The sequence below is a fragment of the Phyllobates terribilis genome, unplaced genomic scaffold (genome assembly GCF_046119375.1).
Source record: "Phyllobates terribilis strain yellow unplaced genomic scaffold, ASM4611937v1 Scaffold_5__5_contigs__length_657084704, whole genome shotgun sequence".
NCBI lineage: Eukaryota > Metazoa > Chordata > Amphibia > Anura > Dendrobatidae > Phyllobates > Phyllobates terribilis.
In genome coordinates, this window is record NW_027362765.1 from 24,883,017 (window position 1) to 24,902,939 (window position 19,923).

Consider the following 19,923-nt stretch of genomic DNA (forward strand, 5'->3'; position numbering starts at 1 on the left):
GGGGTACCACAGGGCTCCGTCCTGGGACCTGTATTGTTCAACATCTTTATCAATGATTTAGATGAAGGAATTGAGGGTAAACTGATTAAATTTGCTGATGACACAAAGCTAGGAGGGATAGCTAATACTAGAGAAGAGAGAGAGAGGATTCAAAAAGACCTAAATAAACTGGAGCAGTGGGCAGCAACCAACAGAATGGTTTTTAACAGGGAAAAATGCAAAGTACTACATCTGGGCAATAAAAATGAAAAAAGCATATACAGAATGGGAGGAATAGAGCTAAGCAACAGTACATGTGAAAAAGACTTAGGTATACTAATAGATCATAGACTGAACATGAGTCAACAGTGTGATGCAGCAGCAAAAAAGGCAAATACAATTCTGGGATGTATTAACAGAAGCATACAGTCTAGATCACGTGAAGTCATTATCGGTCTTTACTCCTCTTTGGTCAGACCTCATCTGGAATACTGTGTACAGTTTTGGGCACCACATTTTAAAAAAGACATAGACAAACTGGAGCAAGTTCAGAGAAGAGCGACCAGAATGGTGACTGGTCTGCAAACCATGTCCTATGAGGAACGGTTGCAGGATTTGGGAATGTTTAGCTTGCAAAAAAGAAGACTGAGAGGAGACTTAATAGCTGTCTACAAATATGTCAAGGGCTGTCACATTGTAGAAGGATCATCTTTATTCTCATTTGAACAAGGAAAGACTAGAAGCAATGGGATGAAACTAAATGGGAGGAGACACAGATTAGATATTAGAAAAAACTTTTTGACAGTTAGGGTGATTAATGAGTGGAACAGGCTGCCACGAGAGGTGGTGAGTTCCCCTTCAATGGACGTCTTCAAACAGAGGCTGGACAGACATCTGTCTGAGATGATCTAGTGAATCCTGCTTTGAGCAGGGGGTTGGACCAGATGACCCAGGAGGTCCCTTCCAACTCTACCATTCTATGATTCTATGATTCTATTAAAATGGGGGACCCCCAAAAAAAATGACGTGGGGTCCCCCCTATTTTAATAGCTAGCAAAGGCTAGGCAGACAGCTGGGGGCTGATATTAATAGCCCAGGAAGGGTGCCATGAATATTGGCCCCCTCCCAGGCTAGAAACACCAGCCGTCAGCCGCCCCAGAAATGGCGCATCCATAGGATGCGCCAATTCTGGTACTTAGCCTCGCTCTTCCCACTGTCCTGTAGCGGTGGCAGTGGGGTAATAGGGCTAGGGTTGATGTCAGCTTATATTGCCACCTGACATCAAGACCAGGTTAGTAATGGAGAGGCGTCTATACGACACCCCCATTACTAACCCCATAGTCAAAGTTAAAAAAAAAAACACAAACACACAGAATAAAGTCCTTTAATTGAAATAAACACACAATTCTTTATTGTTCTAAATTAAACCATACTTACCATCACGCCCATTCCAGCTGAAGCCAATGTCTTCTGCAATAAAAGTAAAATAATAAAGCAACATCATCCTTACCTTTCCATGGTTCCCACGACAGCTTCAGCTCTGCTATATTCATATGACAGGCTGGATCGCAGCCGAAAGCTGCCATCCAGCTTGCCATGCCGCAGATACTGAGAAGCACAGGCATGCTTGTGCTCCTCAGTGTCTCGCTTTGACGGCATAAAGATGAGCCGAGGTCATGTCCAATGAACTCAGCTCACCTCATGCACGTCACTGACAGCGTGGGAAAATTCTCCTGCGCTTGCAGTCAGCGTGAGAGAATTCTCCTGCTGAAGCGCTGAGCGCAGGAGAATTTTCCCACGCTGTCAGTGACGTGCATGAGGTGAGCTCATGTCCAATGAACTCAGCTCACCTCATGCACGTCACTGACAGCGTGGGAGAATTCGCCTGCGCTCAGCGCTTGAGCAGGAAAATTCTCCGACGCTGGGATGGCATTGAGATGACAGGCTGGATCACAGCTGAGCGCTGCCATCCAGCTTGTCATCCTTCAGAGACACTGCAGAGCGCAAGCATGCCTGCGCTCTGCAGTGTCTATGAAGGATGGCATGCTGGATGGCAGCGCTCAGCTGTGATCCAGCCTGTCATCTCAATGCCATCCCAGCGTGGGAGAATTCTCCTGCTGAAGCGCTGAGCGCAGGAGAATTTTCCCACGCTGTCAGTGACGTGCATGAGCTGAGCTCATGTCCAATGAACTCAGCTCACCTCATGCACGTCACTGACAGAGTGGGAGAATTGCCTGCGCTCTGCAGTGTCTATGAAGGATGGCAATGGCATGCTGGATGGCAGCGCTCAGCTGCCATCCAGCCTGTCATCTCAATGCCATCCCAGAGTGGGAGAATTCTCCTGCAGAAACGCTGAGCGCAGGAGAATTTTCCCACGCTGTCAGTGACGTGCATGAGGTGAGCTGAGTTCATTGGACATAACCTCGGCTCATCTGGATGCCGTCACAGCGAGACACTGAGGAGCGCAAGCATGCCTGCGCTTCTCAGTGTCTTTGGCATGGCAAGCTGGATGGCAGCTTTCGGCTGCGATCCAGCCTGTCATGTGAATGTAGCAGAGCTGGAGCCGTCGTGGTAACCATTGAAATGTAAGGATGAGGTTGTTTTATAATTTTACTTTTATTGCAGGAGATCGATGGCTTCAGCGGGAATGGGCGTGATGCTAAGTATGGTTTAATTTAGAACATTAAAAAATTGTGTGTTTATTTCAATTAAAGGACTTTATTCTGGGTGTTGTGGTTTTTTTTAAATACTTTACTAGAAATTCATGGCGGTCATATCTAATATTGGCGTGACCCCATGAATTTCGGGCTTAGGGTCAGCTGATAATGCCAAGCTGGCCCTAACCCCTTTATTACCCAGTGAGCCACCGCACCAGGACCCTGGATGAGTTGGGTACAGCGCCAGAAGATGGTGCTTCTATGAACGCGCCATTTTCTGGGGTGGCTGCGGACTGCAATTTGCAGCGGGGAGGGGGGGCCCAGAAAGCTTGGGCATCCCTGCGCTGCGGATTCCAGCCCCCAGCTGCCTAAATGTACTTGGCTGGACACGAAAATAGGACGAAGCCCCACGTATTTTTTTTTTAATTATCTCATGAAATTCATGAAATAATTTAAAAAAAGAGCTTCCCTATATTGTTGTGTCCGGCCAGGTACAAATAGGCAGCTGGTGGTTGGGGGCAGCCTGTTCCTGCCTGCTGTACCTGGCTGGACACAAAAACAGGGCGAAGCCCCAAGGCAATTTTTTATTTTAATTATTTCATGAAATAATTAAAAAAAGGGCTTCCCTGTATTTTTGTTTCCAGCCAGGTACAAATAGGCATCTGGGGGTTGGGGGCAGTTCGTTCCTGCCTGCTGTATCTGGCTGGACACAAAAATATGGCGAAGGCCACATCAAATTTTTGGTCAAAAATTCAATAAATTTAAAAAAAAAACACATTTAGGGACAGCATCTTTATTAACCCCTCCATGTGAGGGGTTAATAAAGATGCAGTCCCTAAATTTTTTTTTTATTATTTTTTAATTAATTTTTCCCAAAAATTTTGACGTGGGCTTCGCCATATTTTTGTATGCCAGCCAAGTACAGCATCCAGGAACGGGCTGCCCCCAACCACCAGATGCCTACTTGTACCTGGCCGGACACAACAATATAGGTAACCTTTTTTTTTTTTTTCTTATTTCATGAAATAATTAAAAAAAAAAAATACATGGGACTTCGCCCTATTTGTGTCCAGCCAGGTACAGCAGGCAGGAACGGGCTGCCCCCAACCACCAGCTGCCTATTTGTACCTGGCCGGACACAACAATATAGGGAAGCCCTTTTTTTTTTTTAAATTATTTCATGAATTTCATGAAATAATTAAAAGAAAAAAATATGTGGGGCTTCGCCCTATTTTTGTGTCCAGCCAAGTACAACTAGGCAGCTGGGGGCTGGAATCCACAGCGCAGGGAGGCCGAAGCTTTCTGCCCCCCCACTGCAAATTGCAGTCCGTAGCCACCCCAGAAAATGGCGCGTTCATAGAAGCGCCATCTTCTGGCGCTGTACCCAACTCATCCAGGGCCCTGGTGCGGTGGCTCACTGGGTAATAAAGGGGTTAGGGCCAGCTAGGCATTATCAGCTGGCCTTAAGCCCGAAATTCATGGGGTCACGCCAATATTAGACATGACCACCATGAATTTCTAGCAAAGTATTTAAAAAAAACACAACCCCCAGAATAAAGTCCTTTAATTGAAATAAATACACAATTTTTTAATGTTCTAAATTAAACCATACTTACCATCACACCCATTCCAGCTGAAGCCAATGTCTTCTGCAATAAAAGTAAAATAATAAAGCAACATCATCCTTACCTTTCCATAGTTCCCACGACAGCTCCAGCTCTGCAACATTCACATGACAGGCTGGATCGCAGCCGAAAGCTGCTATCCAGCTTGCCATGCCGCAGACACTGAAAAGAGCAGGCATGCTTGCGCTCCTCAGTGTCTGGCTGTGACGGCATCCAGATGAGCCAAGGTCATGTCCAATGAACTCGGCTCACCTCATGCTCGACACTGACAGCGTGGGAAAATTCTCCTGTGCTCAGCGCTTCAGCAGAATTCTCCCACGCTGGGATGGCATTGGGATGAAAGGCTGGATGGCAGCTGAGTGCTGCCATCCAGCATGCCATCCTTCATAGACACTGCAGAGCGCAGGCATGCTTGCGCTCTGCAGTGTCTCTGAAGGATGACAAGCTGTGATCCAGCCTGTCATCTCAATGCCATCCCAGCGTGGGAGAATTCTCCTGCTCAAGCGCTGAGCGCAGGAGAATTCTCCCACGCTGTCAGTGACGTGCATGAGTTGAGCTGAGTTCATTGGACATGAGCTCACCTCATGCACGTCACTGACAGCGTGGGAAAATTCTCCTGCGCTCAGCGCTTCAGCAGGAGAATTGTGTCACGCTGACTGCAAGCGCAGGAGAATTTTCCCACGCTGTCAGTGACGTGCATGAGGTGAGCTGAGTTCATTGGACATGACCTCGGCTCATCTTTATGCCGTCAAAGCGAGACACTGAGGAGCACAAGCATGCCTGTGCTTCTCAGTATCTGCGGCATGGCAAGCTGGATGGCAGCTTTCGGCTGCGATCCAGCCTGTCATGTGAATGTAGCAGAGCTGGAGCCGTCGTGGGAACCATGGAAAGGTAAGGAAGAGGTTGTTTTATTATTTTACTTTTATTGCAGGAGACATTGGCTTCAGCTGGAATGGGCGTGACGGTAAGTATGGTTTAATTTAGAACATTAAAGAATTGTGTGTTTATTTCAATTAAAGGACTTTATTCTGGGTGTTGTGTTTTTTTTTAACTTTGACTATGGGGTTAGTAATAGGGGTGTCTTATAGACGCCTCTCCATTACTAACCTGGGCTTGATGTCAGGTGGCATTATAAGCCGACATCAACCCCAGCCCTATTACCCCACTGCCACCGCTACAGGACAGTGGGAAGAGCGAGGCTAAGTGCCAGAATTGGCGCATCCTATGGATGCGCCATTTCTGGGGCGGCTGACGGCAGGGGTTTCTAGCCTGGGAGGGGGCCAATATTCATGGCACCCTTCCTGGGCTATTAATATCAGCCCCCAGCTGACTGCCTAGCCTTTGCTAGCTATTAAAATAGGGGGGACCCCACATCGGTTTTTTTGTGGTCCCCCCATTTTAATAGCTAGTAAAGGCTAGGTATTCAGCTGGGGGCTGATATTAGTAGCCTGGGAAGCTCCGTGGGTATTACCCCCTTCCCAGGCTTCAAACATCTGCCCCAGCTGTCTGCTTAACCTCCGCTAAAGACTAAAATTATGGGGAACCCCATGCCATTTTTTTTTTTTAGAAATCCTGTATTTTAACACTAAATGACAAGTACAGTAATCAACACTGTCACTGTACTTCATATATATGTGACTGACATGTTTCTATCTATCTAATCTATGTGTGATGCTCTATTCTTTCTATTCTAAATTGTCGGGTACCGCTGCTGAATTGCCGGCCGGCTTTTTTAAAGAGACGGTGCACGAAAACACTATTATTTTTTTTAATAAATCCTTTACACTAAATGACAAGTACAGTAAGCAACACTGTCACTGTACTTATTATATATGTGACTGACATGTTTCTATCTATCTAATCTATGTGTGAAGCTCTATTCTGTCTGTTATAAATTGTCGGGTACAGATGCTGAATTGCCGGCCGGCTTTTTTTAAGAGACGGTGCATGAGAACACAATTATTTTTTTTAATAAATCCTTTACACTAAATGACAAGTACAGTAAGCTGAGCGCTGCCATCCAGCTTGTCATCCTTCAGAGACACTGCAGAGCGCAGGCATTATGGGAACTTCCGATTCCGGTATTCGATATTCTAAAAGTATTGGAACTCAGTATCAGAACGCTCAACACTACTCACCAGTGAATCAGCTAGAGTGGAGATGCTGGAATGAGGTCCCCAAAAACATGTGACTACATTGAGGCCTCAAAAATTCAACTCCGATCCAGTCACCTCACCAGTGAACCGTCTAGAGTGGAGATGCTAATATGAAGTCCTCAAATAATCAACTCCAAACTAGATATAACCCCTCAGCTCCTCAGGGTCATCTTTGCGCAGACTCAGCAGCAGAACTCAGCTTCCTGGTTTCAGGTTTGCGATGGAGAAAGAGATCCCGCCCCTTCCGGTGGCATCACCAAATCACATGGGCGTGACGTCACCAGAGGTCCTTCAGCCCCTTTGTCTCTCTCCCTTGTGCGGCACTGCAGGTATGTGGAGATTACTAGGAGCAGGCTGCATTAACCCCTTCAGAGGTCGCTGTTCTCTCTCTCAGTCACACCCGTTCTTCTCCTTCCTGTAGCTCCTCTGTAGACGGCTCAGCCCTGAGGTGACTATAATGAGGTGACAGCAGGACCCTCAGCCGCCATTCTCCTCTCCTCATTACAGTCCAGGCTGGAGTGCAGACCCTGCAGTGAGGGGAGAATGAGCCCAGGAGTGCATTATACCACAGGAGCTTTTATTCCTTCAATAGTAATAATATATACTGTATATATATATATATATATATATATATATATATATATATTACAGCAGCTTTATAACTATGGATTTTGTGAATATTTTTTGTTATTGCCCATCAAAAATTGTAAATGAGGTTTTTTTTTAACACTTTTATATTTTTTACACATTTCTCTCCAGCAACAAATTGTGCAAAATTAATTTTTCTGATGAATAAAAATGTAATTTTCTAGCCCTTTATTGTAACATAAAGATTACACTGTTCGGCTTTGCCAGAATGTGACTTTTCTCCTGTATTATTCACCAGTCCCCCGGCTGAGGCGGCGCCATCATTATGCAGAATGGGGAGAGCCGCTGACGGTCACTGTAAAATGTGGGGAGGATGCCGATGGAATTTCCGCCACTTTTGCAATGTAATTTATGATTTTTCTGTCGGCTGTGCTCTGTCACGGTCACGCCCCTCCTTGCAAAACTCCGCCCAGTCTTCAAAATGGTGGTACTGGTCGAGACGTGGTACATACGGGAAGAGCCAAATTCTATCAAAACGTAACAATCGGCGCTATGTGTAATGTTTTATATTACGAAAAGCAAAAAAAAAAAAAATGCACAAAGTGCCACAACTTTTTCCAGCTAACTCTTCATTAAGAGGAGCATGTAAAATGCCACTGTTCATTTATCAGGGATGTAATCTTGTGTAAAGGTCTGCCCAGAAATAATGAAACACCCTGCAGCAACTCCATTCTAGTTGTCTCACTCCAGAGGACTAGATCGGAGTTGCTGTACAGAGGTTCATGAATTCTGTGCGCACAGCACTGTCTATAAAGACGTCCTCTGTACAGCAACTCCATTCTAGCCGCCTCACTACAAAGATGACTAGATCGGAGTTACTGTACTGAGATTGATGATTTCTGTGCACACAGTACTGTCTATAAGGACGTCCTCTGTACAGCAACTCCATTCTAGCCGCCTCACTACAGAGATGACTAGATTGGAGTTACTGTACTGAGGATGATTTCTGTGCACAAAGTACTGTCTATAAGGACGTCCTCTACAGCAACTCCATTCTAGCCGCCTCACTACAGAGATGACTAGATCGTAGTTACTGTACTGAGGTTGTTGATTCCTGTGCACAGCACTGTCTATAAGGACGTCCTCTGTACAGCAACCCCATTCTAGCCACCTAAATGCAGAGATGACTAGATTGGAGTTACTGTACTGAGGTTGATGATTCCTGTGCACAGCACTGTCTATAAGGACGTCCTCTGTACAGCAACTCCATTCCAGCTGCCTCACTACAGAGATAACTAGATTGGAGTTACTGTACTGAGGTTGATGATTTTTGTGCATAGTACCGTCTATAAGGATGTCCTCTGTACAGCAACTCCATTCTTGCCGCATCATTACAGACATGACTATATTGGAGTAGCTGCACTGAGGTTCATGATTTCTATGCACACATACTGTCTATAACAGGGGTCTCAAACACGCGGCACCTGAGGCTGCCTCATGCGACCCGCAGGTACTGTAGACCCTTTCACGATCGTGGCCCAGTTCAGGAGCCCACCGACGGCAGCGCTTTATTTCAATTGAATGTGCGTCCTTGAACACACATTCAATTGAAATGTATTGCCGCGCAGAGACTAGCTCTATGCACAGCAATACCAATGCCAACCATCGGCCAATCAGAAGCCGACAGCTGACATCGGCATGATGGCGAATAACATCACAGCTATGCACTGGCACGCTGATGTCAACTGCTGGCCTCTGATTGGCCGGCGGCTGGCATTGGTACTGCTGTGCAGAGAGCTGGTCGCTTCGCAGTAATACATTTCAATTGAATGTGTGTTCAAGGACACACATTCAATTGAAATAAAGTGCTGCCGTTGGTGGGCTCCTGAACCTGGCCCCGATTGTGTTAGGGTCTACAGTACCTGCGGGCCGCATTTGCAGAAAAGAGGATGCCGAGGGAACGGAGAACAGGTGATAATTTTTTTTTCTTTTATATGTATGTGAAGAACGGCACGCTGGCACATTACTTCTGAATGAGGACCTGTTAGGGGACATTACCCCTGGAAGGGGACATTACTCCTGGATGTGGACATTACTCCTAGATGGGGACAGTACTACAAGATGCGGATCAGGATGGGGACATTACTACAAGACGAGGACCAGGATGGGGACATTACTACAAGACGAGGACCATGATGAGGGCATTACTACAAGACGAGGACCAGGATGGGGACATTACTACACGACGAGGAACAGGATGGGGACAGTACTACAAGATGAGGACCAGGATGGGAACAGTGCTATAAGACGAGGACCAGAATGGGGACTGTAGAGGACCAGGATGGGGAAAGTACTACAAAATGAGGACCAGGATGGGGACAGTGCTACAAGATGAGGACCAGGATGGGGAAAGTGCTACAAGACGAGGACCCGGATGGGGACAGTGCTACAAGACGAGGACCCGGATGGGGACAGTGCTACAAGACGAGGACCAGGATGGGGACAGTGCTACAAGACGAGGACCAGGATGGGGACAGTACCACAAGACGAGGACCAGGATAGGGGCAGTACCACAAGATGAGGACCAGGATGGGGACAGTACTACAAGACGAGGAACAGGATGGGGACAGTACTACAAGACGAAGAACAGGATGGGGACAGTACTGCAGCCCCATGAGGCAAGAATGTAGCTCAGACTGAGCATGTGCACTGCTGCTTAATTCTAAAAGAGATAAATGTGCCCCATTCTGCCGATCAGTGCAGGTCCCAGCTGTTGGACACCACCGATCACCATGGGTAGGTGATAAAAGGATTGTCAGATGAAAACAAGTTCTCTCTATTCATGCTTGGAAGCATTGTTATAAGATACAGATTTCCCTCACAGTGAGATTTTAATATTATGTATGCCAAGAGTGGTCTGTTTATTTTCCCGAGGGGCCACATGAGAGACTGTGACTGTTGTGGTCGTGGAGGGCCAAACCAATAGGCTGCTATTAATTCTGCTCAATATTAATATACCGTATTTTTCGGACTATAAGACGCACTTTTTTCCTTCAAATTTTTGGAGGAAAGTGGGGGTGCATGTCTTATAGTCCGAGCTGTGCCCCGTACTATATACCTATCACTGGTGGTGGTGTGGGGGAGCTGCTGCGGGGGATGAGCGGGGCACAGGAGGCAGCAGCCGGCTGCTGCACCTACTCTGTACCCGAACCTAAAGAAAATTAATATTCCCTGCTCTCCATGCCCATGGGAGTGGAGAGCAATCAATATTCATTTTCCTTAATAGCATGCACACTGTAGCCGCTATCCACTCCCATGGGTTGTAGTGAATATTCATGGTCTTTAATAGCGGGCACACAGACCACCGGCCGCAGCAGGAGTTGCGCTGCGTTTGCAGTGTGCACGCTATTAAGGAGAGTGAATGGTCACTGCTCCCCACGCACACAGTTCTGGCGCGGGGAGCAGTGACTATTCCGGCACAGCAACTCACACTGTGTGAGGGCGCGTGGCAGTAACGCCATGCACGGCTCACACAGCGAGAGTGTCGGCCGCAGACCGGGAGAGGAGGTGAGTATAATTGTTTATTTTTGTGTGTGCTGGGTGATAGGGTTCAGGGGGTGCCTTGCATACCAGTATGGGGATCAAGGGGTGCCATGCATACCAGGATGGGGATCAGGGGTGTCATGCATACCAGGATGAGGGATAAGGGGTGCCATACATACCAGGATGGGGGAGCCATGCATACCAGGAAGAGAGATGAGGGGTGCCATGCATACCAGGAAGAGGAATGAGGGGGGCAATGCATACCAAGATGAGGGGGGAAATGCATACCAGGATGAGGGGGGGTATAATAATAATAATAGTTTTTATTTTTATAGCGCCAACATATTCCGCTGCACTTTACAAATTTTAGGGGGGACATATACAGACAATACAGAATAAGCATATCTCATATCAAAAGGAGTGAGGGCCCTGCTCGCAAGCTTACAGTCTATGAGGAAATGGGGGAGACACAAAAGGTAAAAAGTACATATATTGTATGATGCAGCCTTGATATACTAAATAGGATAAATAATACAGTTATATGAAAAAGTTTGGGCACCCCTATTAATCTTAAGCTTAATGTTTTCTAAAAATTGGTGTTTTTGCAACAGCTATTTCAGTTTGATATATGTAATAACTGTTGGACACAGTAATGTTTCTGCCTTGAAATGAGGTTTATTGTACTAACAGAAAATGTGCAATCTGCAATCAAACAAAATTTAACAGGTGCATAAGTATGGGCACCTCACCAGAAAAGTGAAATTAATATTTAGTAGATCCTCCTTTTGCAAAAATAACAGCCTCTAGTCGCTTCCTGTAGCTTTTAATGAGTTCCTGGATCCTGGATGAAGGTATTTTTGACCATTCCTCTTTACAAAACAATTCCAGTTCAGTTAAGTTTGATGGTTGCCGAGCATGGACAGCCCTCTTCAAATGATCCCACAGATGTTCAATGATATTCAGGTCTGGGGACTGGGATGGCCATTCCAGAACATTGTAACTGTTCCTCTGCATGAATGCCTGAGTAGATTTGGAGCGGTGTTTTGGATCATTGTCTTGCTGAAAGATCCATCCCCTGCGTAACTTCAACTTTATCACTGATTCTTGAACATTATTGTCAAGAATCTGCTGATACTGAGTGGAATCCATGCATCCATCAACTTTAACAAGATTCCCGGTGCCGGCATTGGCCACACAGCCCCAAAGCATGATGGAACCTCCACCAAATTTTACTGTGGGTAGCAAGTGTTTTTCTTGGAATGCTGTGTTTTTTTGCCGCCATGCATAACACCTTTTTGTATGACCAAACAACTCAATCTTGGTTTCATCAGTCCACAGGACCTTCTTCCAAAAAGAAATTGGCTTCTCCAAATGTGCTTTTGCATACCTCAGCCGACTCTGTTTGTGGCGTGCTTCCAGAAACGGCTTCTTTCGCATCACTCTCCCATACAGCTTCTCCTTGTGCAAAGTGCATTGTATAGTTGACCGATGCACAGTGACACCATCTGCAGCAAGTTGATGCTGCAGCTCTCTGGAGGTGGTCTGAGGATTGTCCTTGACTGATCTCACCATTCTTCTTCTCTGCCTTTCTGATGTTTTTCTTGGCCTGCCACTTCTGGCCTTAACAAGAACTGTCCCTGTGTTCTTCCATTTCCTTACTATGTTCCTCACAGTGGAAACTGACAGGGTAAATCTCTGAGACAGCTTTTTGTATCCTTCCCCTGAACAACTATGTTGAATAATCTTTGTTTTCAGATCATTTGACAGTTGTTTTGAAGAGCCCATGATGCCACTCTTCAGAGGAGATTCAAACAGGAGAACAACTTGCAAGTGGCCACTTTAAGTAGCTTTTCTCATGATTGCATACACCTGGCTATGAAGTTCAAAGCTCAATGAGGTTACAAAACCAAAAAAGTGCTTTAGTAAGTCAGTAATAAGTAGGTAGGAGTATTTAAAACAAGAAAATGATAAGGGTGCCCATATTTATGCACCTGTCAAATTTTGTTTGAATGCAGATTGCACATTTTCTGTTAGTACAATAAACCTCATTTCAAGGCAGAAACATTACTGTGTCCAATAGTTATTACATATATCAAACTGAAATAGCTGTTGCAAAAACACCAATTTTTAGAAAACATTAAGCTTAAGATTAATAGTGGTGCCCAAACTTTTTCATATAACTGTACATGGACTGGTCGCCAGCCAGTATGTGTACAGTCCTGACAGAGGCTATTAAGTGCATGGTTGGTATGAACCTGAAGTTGAAGAAGATTTTAATATGGGGGAAAACTGGGACGGACAGAGTGTGTTTAGGCGATACGCCAGTCTAAAGAAATGTGTTTTTAGGGTTCGCTTGAAACTGTGGGTATTGGGAATTAATCGCACTGTCCTGGGTAGTGCATTCCAAAGAATTGGCGCAGCACGCGAGAAATTTTGGAGACGGGAGTGGGAAGTTCGGATTATGGAGGATTTTAGTTTTAAGTCATTTGCAGAACGGAGGGCACGTGTAGGGTGGTAGACTGAGACAAGAAAGGAGATGTAGGGGGGTACTGAAGCATGGAGCGCTTTGTGGGTAAGCGTGATAAGTTTAAATTGAACTCTATATTGGATGGGCAACCAATGCAATGACTGGCACTGGGAAGAGGCATCGGTGTAGCGGTTGGCGAGGAATATGATCCTGGCTGCTGCGTTAAGGACGAATTGGAGAGGGGAGAGTTTAGTAAGAGGGAGACCGATTAGTAGAGCGTTGCAATAGTCAAGACAAGAATGAATAAGAGCTACAGTAAGAGTTTTTGCCGAGTCAAAAGTGAGAAAAGTCCTGATTCTTGAGATGTTTTTGAGGTGTAGATGACATGAACGAGCGAGTGATTTGATGTGAGGAGTGAAAGAAAGATCTGAATCAAAAATGACCCCAAGACAGCGGGCTTGTTGCTGGGGAGTAATGGTTGAGCCACAAACGGAAATGGCAATATCGGGCACAGGTAGGTTAGTGAAGGGAGGAAAGACGAGTAGTTCAGTTTTTGACAGATTCAGTTTTAGGTAGAGGGAGGACATAATGTTAGACACAGCAGAAAGACAATCACTGGTCTTTTGTAGTAATGCAGGGGTGTTGTCCGGAGCAGAGGTGTATAATTGGGTGTCATCAGCATAGAGATGGTACTGAAAACCGAATCTACTGATTGTTTGTCCAATAGGAGCGGTGTATAAGGAGAAAAGAAGGGGGCCTAGGACTGATCCTTAAGGAACCCCGACAGTAAGGGGAAGTAGGGAGGAGGAGGAGCCGGCAAGAGACACAGAGAAGGAGCGGTCAGAGAGATAGGAGGAGAACCTGGAGAGAACAGTGTCCTTGAGGCCAATAGTGCGGAGCATAGTGAGGAGGAGCTGGTGATCCACAGTGTCGAATACTGCAGTGAGATCCAGGAGAATCAGCAGGGAATAGTGACCTTTGGATTTAGCTGTTAGTAAATCATTAGAGACTTTAGTGAGGGCAGTTTCAGTAGAATGTAAAGAGCGGAAACCAGATTGTAAAGGGTCAAGAAGAGAGTTGTCTGAGAGATAGCGGATGAGAGGGGAGTGGACCAGGCGTTCCAGGAGTTTAGAGATAAAGAGAAGATTGGAAACAGGTCTGTAGTTGGCCGTGCAGTTCTGGTCAAGGGATGGTTTTTTAAGTAATGGTTGTATGCTGGCGTGTTTAAAAGAAGAGGGAAAGATACCAGATGAGAGGGAAAGGTTGAAAATTTTAGTTCGGTGAGTGGTGACAGCTGGAGCAAGGGACTGAAGGAGATGTGAGGGAATAGGGTCACTGGTGCAGGTGGTAGGGCGAGAAGATGCAAGGAGCCTGATCACTTCATCTTCCGTGACTGGTTCGAAGTCAGAAAGTGAGCAGGGCATGCATGAAGAGGGGTGCCTAGCATACCAGGATGGGGATCAAGGGGTGCCATGCTTACCAGGATGAGGGGTGCCTAGCATACCAGGATGGGGATCAAGGGGTGCCATGCTTACCAGGATGAGGGGTGCCATGCATACCAGGATGAGGGGTGCCATGAATGCCAGAATGAGGGGTGCCTAGCATACCAGGATGGGGATCAAGGGGTGCCATGCATACCAGAATGAGGGATTGGGGTGCCATGCATATCAGGAGGGGAGATGAGGGGTGCCATGCATATCAGGATGAGGGGTGCCAGGCTTATCAGGATGAGGTATGAGGGGTGCCATGCATATCAGGATGGGGATGCGGGGTGCCATGCATATCAGGATGGGGGCCACATATAATAGGAAGGAGGGGGCCATATATACCAGGATGGGAGTTATTAACAGAATTGGGGGACATTGCCATTATAACAGTGTCAGCAGCAGACCCCTCCCCCTTAACAGGGCATCATGACCACATTTTTTGCTTACATTTTTTTTTCTATTTTTCTCCTGTAAAACCTAGGTGTGTCTTATAGTCCAAAAAATACTGTAATTATTATTATTTTATATTATTTGTATCACTAAATGCTAATCAGAATTAATTCCGCTGACTCGCTGCTACATGTTACGATAGGGATTATTGTAACTTGTATTCTTACTTGTAGCAGTGAATCAGCACCATATAATTCACTGCTTTTTATAAAGTTTTTAAATCATTTGCTCTTGTTATTCAGCCATTGTACCTTGATAAACAGCTACACACAGTATGATGTTCCCACAGCCCTACCACACAGTACAATGCCACCACATCCCTCCCACACACAGTATGATGTCCCCACAGTACATTCCCATACACACAGCATGATGTCCCCAAAATGCCTCCACACACAGCACAATGCCACGTCCTTCCCTTATACGATGACCACCGCACAGTACGAGTCCCTCACAGTACCCCTACATACACACACACACAGTATGATGCCCCCAAAGCCCCCCCCCCCACAGTACCAGGCCCCCACAGCCCCTTATACACACACACAGTACGATGCCCCACAGCACCCCACAAATGCCGTACATTACAATGCCTCCCCAAACCCACTGTATGAAGCCCCTTACACAGTACGTTACCACCACATACCGCCGCACACAGTACGATGTCCAACACAGTATGATGCCCCCAGAGCTCCCCAACATAACGTGATGGCCCCACAGCTCCCCACACATTATGATGGCTCTCCGAGCCCTCCACACATGGTTTAATGGTCATCACAGCCCCCACACACACAGCCTCCCACACAGAGTGATAACCTTCATATCCCCCCACAGACAGTAATGATGGTCGTCAAAGCCCTCACCACACACAGTAGGACGGTCATCACAGCCAATCACACGGTATAACTGTCCTCATAGCACCCCACATATGGTATAATGGTTCTCACAGGTCCCCCACAACACCCCACACGGTATGATGGTCACCACACGTAGCCCCTTACATACAGTATGAGCCCCCACATACAGCCCCCTATATAATGTATGAGACCCCACACTTTCTCACAAATTCACCTTGCTCCCATTCCCCCGGCACGCACTGCCACGATGTAGTGACATCTTCACGTCTTGTCACAGTTGCTTGCACCGAATAGTGGGAGGGGTCAGCAGCTCTCTTCTCCTCCAATATATTCATGCCGGCAGGGTTGCTTCCTCCACTATATACAGTTATATGAAAAAGTTTGGGCACCCCTATTAATCTTAAGGTTAATGTTTTATAAAAATTGGTGTTTTTGCAACAGCTATTTCAGTTTGATATATGTAATAACTGTTGGACACAGTAATGTTTCTGCCTTGAAATGAGGTTTATTGTACTAACAGAAAATGTGCAATCTGCATTCAAACAAAATTTGACAGGTGCATAAGTATGGGCACCCTTATCATTTTCTTGTTTTAAATACTCCTACCTACTTTTTACTGACTTACTAAAGCACTTTTTTTTTGTTTTGTAACCTCATTGAGCTTTGAACTTCATAGCCAAGTGTAAGCAATCATGAGAAAAGCTACTTAAAGTGGCCACTTGCAAGTTGTTCTCCTGTTTGAATTTCCTCTGAAGAGTGGCATCATGGGCTCCTCAAAACAACTGTCAAATGATCTGAAAACAAAGATTATTCAACATAGTTGTTCAGGGGAAGGATACAAAAAGCTGTCTCAGAGATTTAACCTGTCAGTTTCCACTGTGAGGAACATAGTAAGGAAATGGAAGAACACAGGGACAGTTCTTGTTAAGGCCAGAAGTGGCAGGCCAAGAAAAACATCAGAAAGGCAGGGAAGAAGAATGGTGAGATCAGTCAAGGACAATCCTCAGACCACCTCCAGAGAGCTGCAGCATCAACTTGCTGCAGATGGTGTCACTGTGCATCGGTCAACTATACAACGCACTTTGCACAAGGAGAAGCTGTATGGGAGAGTGATGCGAAAGAAGCCGTTTCTGCAAGCACGCCACAAACAGAGTCGGCTGAGGTATGCAAAAGCACATTTGGAGAAGCCAATTTCTTTTTGGAAGAAGGTCCTGTGGACTGATGAAACCAAGATTGAGTTGTTTGGTCATACAAAAAGGCGTTATGCATGGCGGAAAAAAACACAGCATTCCAAGAAAACACTTGCTACCAACAGTAAAATTTGGTGCAGGTTCCATCATGCTTTGGGGCTGTGTGGCCAATGCCGGCACCGGGAATCTTGTTAAAGTTGAGGGACGCATGGATTCCACTCAGTATCAGCAGATTCTTGACAATAATGTTCAAGAATCAGTGACAAAGTTGAAGTTCGCAGGGGATGGATCTTTCAGCAAGACAATGATCCAAAACACCGCTCCAAATCTACTCAGGCATTCATGCAGAGGAACAATTACAATGTTCTGGAATGGACTTCCCAGTCCCCAGACCTGAATATCATTGAACATCTGTGGGATCATTTGAAGAGGGCTGTCCATGCTCGGCGACCATCAAACTTAACTGAACTGGAATTGATTTGTAAAGAGGAATGGACAAAAATACCTTCATCCAGGATCCAGGAACTCATTAAAAGCTACAGGAAGCGACTAGAGGCTGTTATTTTTGCAAAAGGAGGATCTACTAAATATTAATGTCACTTTTCTGGTGAGGTGCCCATACTTATGCACCTGTCAAATTTTGTTTGAATGCAGATTGCACATTTTCTGTTAGTACAATAAACCTCATTTCAAGGCAGAAACATTACTGTGTCCAACAGTTATTACATATATCAAACTGAAATAGCTGTTGCAAAAACACCAATTTTTATAAAACATTAAGCTTAAGATTAATAGGGGTGCCCAAACTTTTTCATATAACTGTATATTGGGATGTCGGTAGGGTTGCCAACTTGACTTTTTACTTTTTCTGGACAGCTTATCAAAAAATAAGACAGGCAAAAAAAATTTATGAACACATTGGAAAATCATAATAAATCATTATAACTGTAAATGATACATATCTACAGTCCATAATTCTGATATGAAGACAATAGCTGCATTCAATGTAAAATTATGAGAATTAAAGTCAAAATTATCTGCATAAGTTTCTTCAGCTTGAAAAAAAAAAAATCACGGACAGGCATAAAATTGCCATATTTTTACAGACTGTCCTCAAATTTCTGGATGGTTAGCAACTTTTGATGCCGGGTGTGGGAGGGCTGTCACATGGTGCAGCCCTGTGGGCCACGGTTTTCAGCCCTTTGGCAGCCTTGGTCCACGAGCCAGACAGAAACAGCCAGAGGGCTGGGTGTAGCCTGCGTGCTGCACTTTGCCAAGTTCTAATGTACACTCATCTATGTACCAGGGCTGTGGAGTCGGTAAGCCAAATCTCCAACTCCTCAATTTCCCTGACTATAACTCCACGACTCTGACTCCACAGCACTGCATCACTACTGAGCATGTAACATAGTAACATAGTTTGTAAAGCCGAATAAAGACTTGCATCCATCAAGTTCGACCTGTTAGTTCTGTAATTGCTAAAGTTGATCCAGAGGAGGGCAAAAACCCCAAATGATTTAGCCAATCTTCACCTGAGGAAAAATTCCCTCCCGACTCTGAAACCAGCAGTCAGAATAAATCCCTGTATCAACCTACTATTTTATTTTATTTTTAAGTATATGCTGAAATCTGCCTGGTATCTAGAATTGCATCCAGTCCCCGCTTGAACTGGTGTAGTGAATCCGACATTACCGTCTCCTCACTCAGTGAATTCCATATTCTCACTGCTCTTAACGTAAAGAACCCCTTCCTATGCTGGTGCTGAAACCTTTTCTCTTCCAGTCTTAGTGAGTGCCCTCTTGTTACCGTAATATCCCTCCTTTTGAACAAATCCCGGGCAAGATCTCTATACTGTCCCCTAACATATTTGTACACATTTATTATGTCCCCCCTCAACCTTCTCTTTTCCAGGCTGAATAGTTCTAGTTTTGCCAACCTCTCTGGGTATTGCAGTCCCTCCATTCCCTTTATTAATTTTGTTGCCCTCCTTTGTACCTTTTCAAGCTCATTTATATCCTTTCTATATATTGGGGCCCATAACTGAGCACAGTATTCCAAGTGTGGTCTGACCAGTGCTTTGTACAGTGGAAGAACAATGTTCTTATCCTTTGCAGCTATACCTCTTCTGATACATCCCATTACCCTGTTTGCCCTTACAGCAGCGGCCTGACTTTGGGCACTCCAATTTAGTTTGCTATCAATCAAGATGCCCAAGTCCTTCTCCATCTCTGAATTCCCCAATGATTTCCCATTCAGTGAGTACTGGTGACTTCCATTTTTCCTTCCCATATGTATGACCTTACATTTCTCCTCGTTAAACCTCATTTGCCATTTAATGCTCCACCTACCCAGCTTATCCAAATCCCTCTGTAGGTCTGCACTGTCCTCTTTTGTATTAATTGTTTTACATAACTTTGTGTCATCTGCAAATATTGATATTTTACTATTTATCCCGTTGACTATGTCGTTAATAAAGATATTAAATAACATTGGGCCTAGTACAGACCCCTGTGGTACCCCACTAGTGACGCTTACCCAATCTGAGTATATTCCATTTATAACCACCCTCTGCCTTCTATCCTTTAGCCAGTTAGCTACCCACTTGCAGACATTTTCCCCCAGCCCCATCATTCTCATTTTGTATAGCAACCTATTATGTGGCACGCTATCGAACGCTTTTGAGAAGTCGAGATACACGACATCCACTGGTTCCCCCTGATCTACTCGAGAGCTAACCTCCTCGTAGAAGTCAATCAGGTTTGTTTGGCAGGAGCGATTCCTCATGAATCTATGTTGGTTCGGGATTAAAAGATTATTAGCATCAAGATGCTCCGTAATTGCCTCTTTAATGAAGCTTTCAAAAATTTTGCCCACAACGGATGTCAGACTCACCGGCCGATAGTTTCCGGCGTCACTTTTCGCTC

At 45.3% G+C, this 19,923-nt stretch overlaps 1 protein-coding gene across 2 annotated transcripts in view; it reads left to right on the top strand.

The window, feature by feature from the left end:
* The first annotated feature begins 6,663 nt into the window (after window positions 1–6,663).
* LOC141271774 (uncharacterized) overlaps window positions 6,664–19,923 on the top strand; it is a 52,656-nt gene continuing 39,396 nt past the window's right edge. The window contains exons 1-2 of one of the 2 annotated variants that reach the window (XM_073681898.1): window positions 6,678–6,746; window positions 9,012–9,801. The gene's annotated coding sequence lies outside the window, so the exon portion shown is untranslated. Of the gene's footprint in view, window positions 6,747–9,011; window positions 9,802–19,923 lie in introns of both variants that reach the window. The other variant, XM_073681897.1, reaches the window with a different exon arrangement.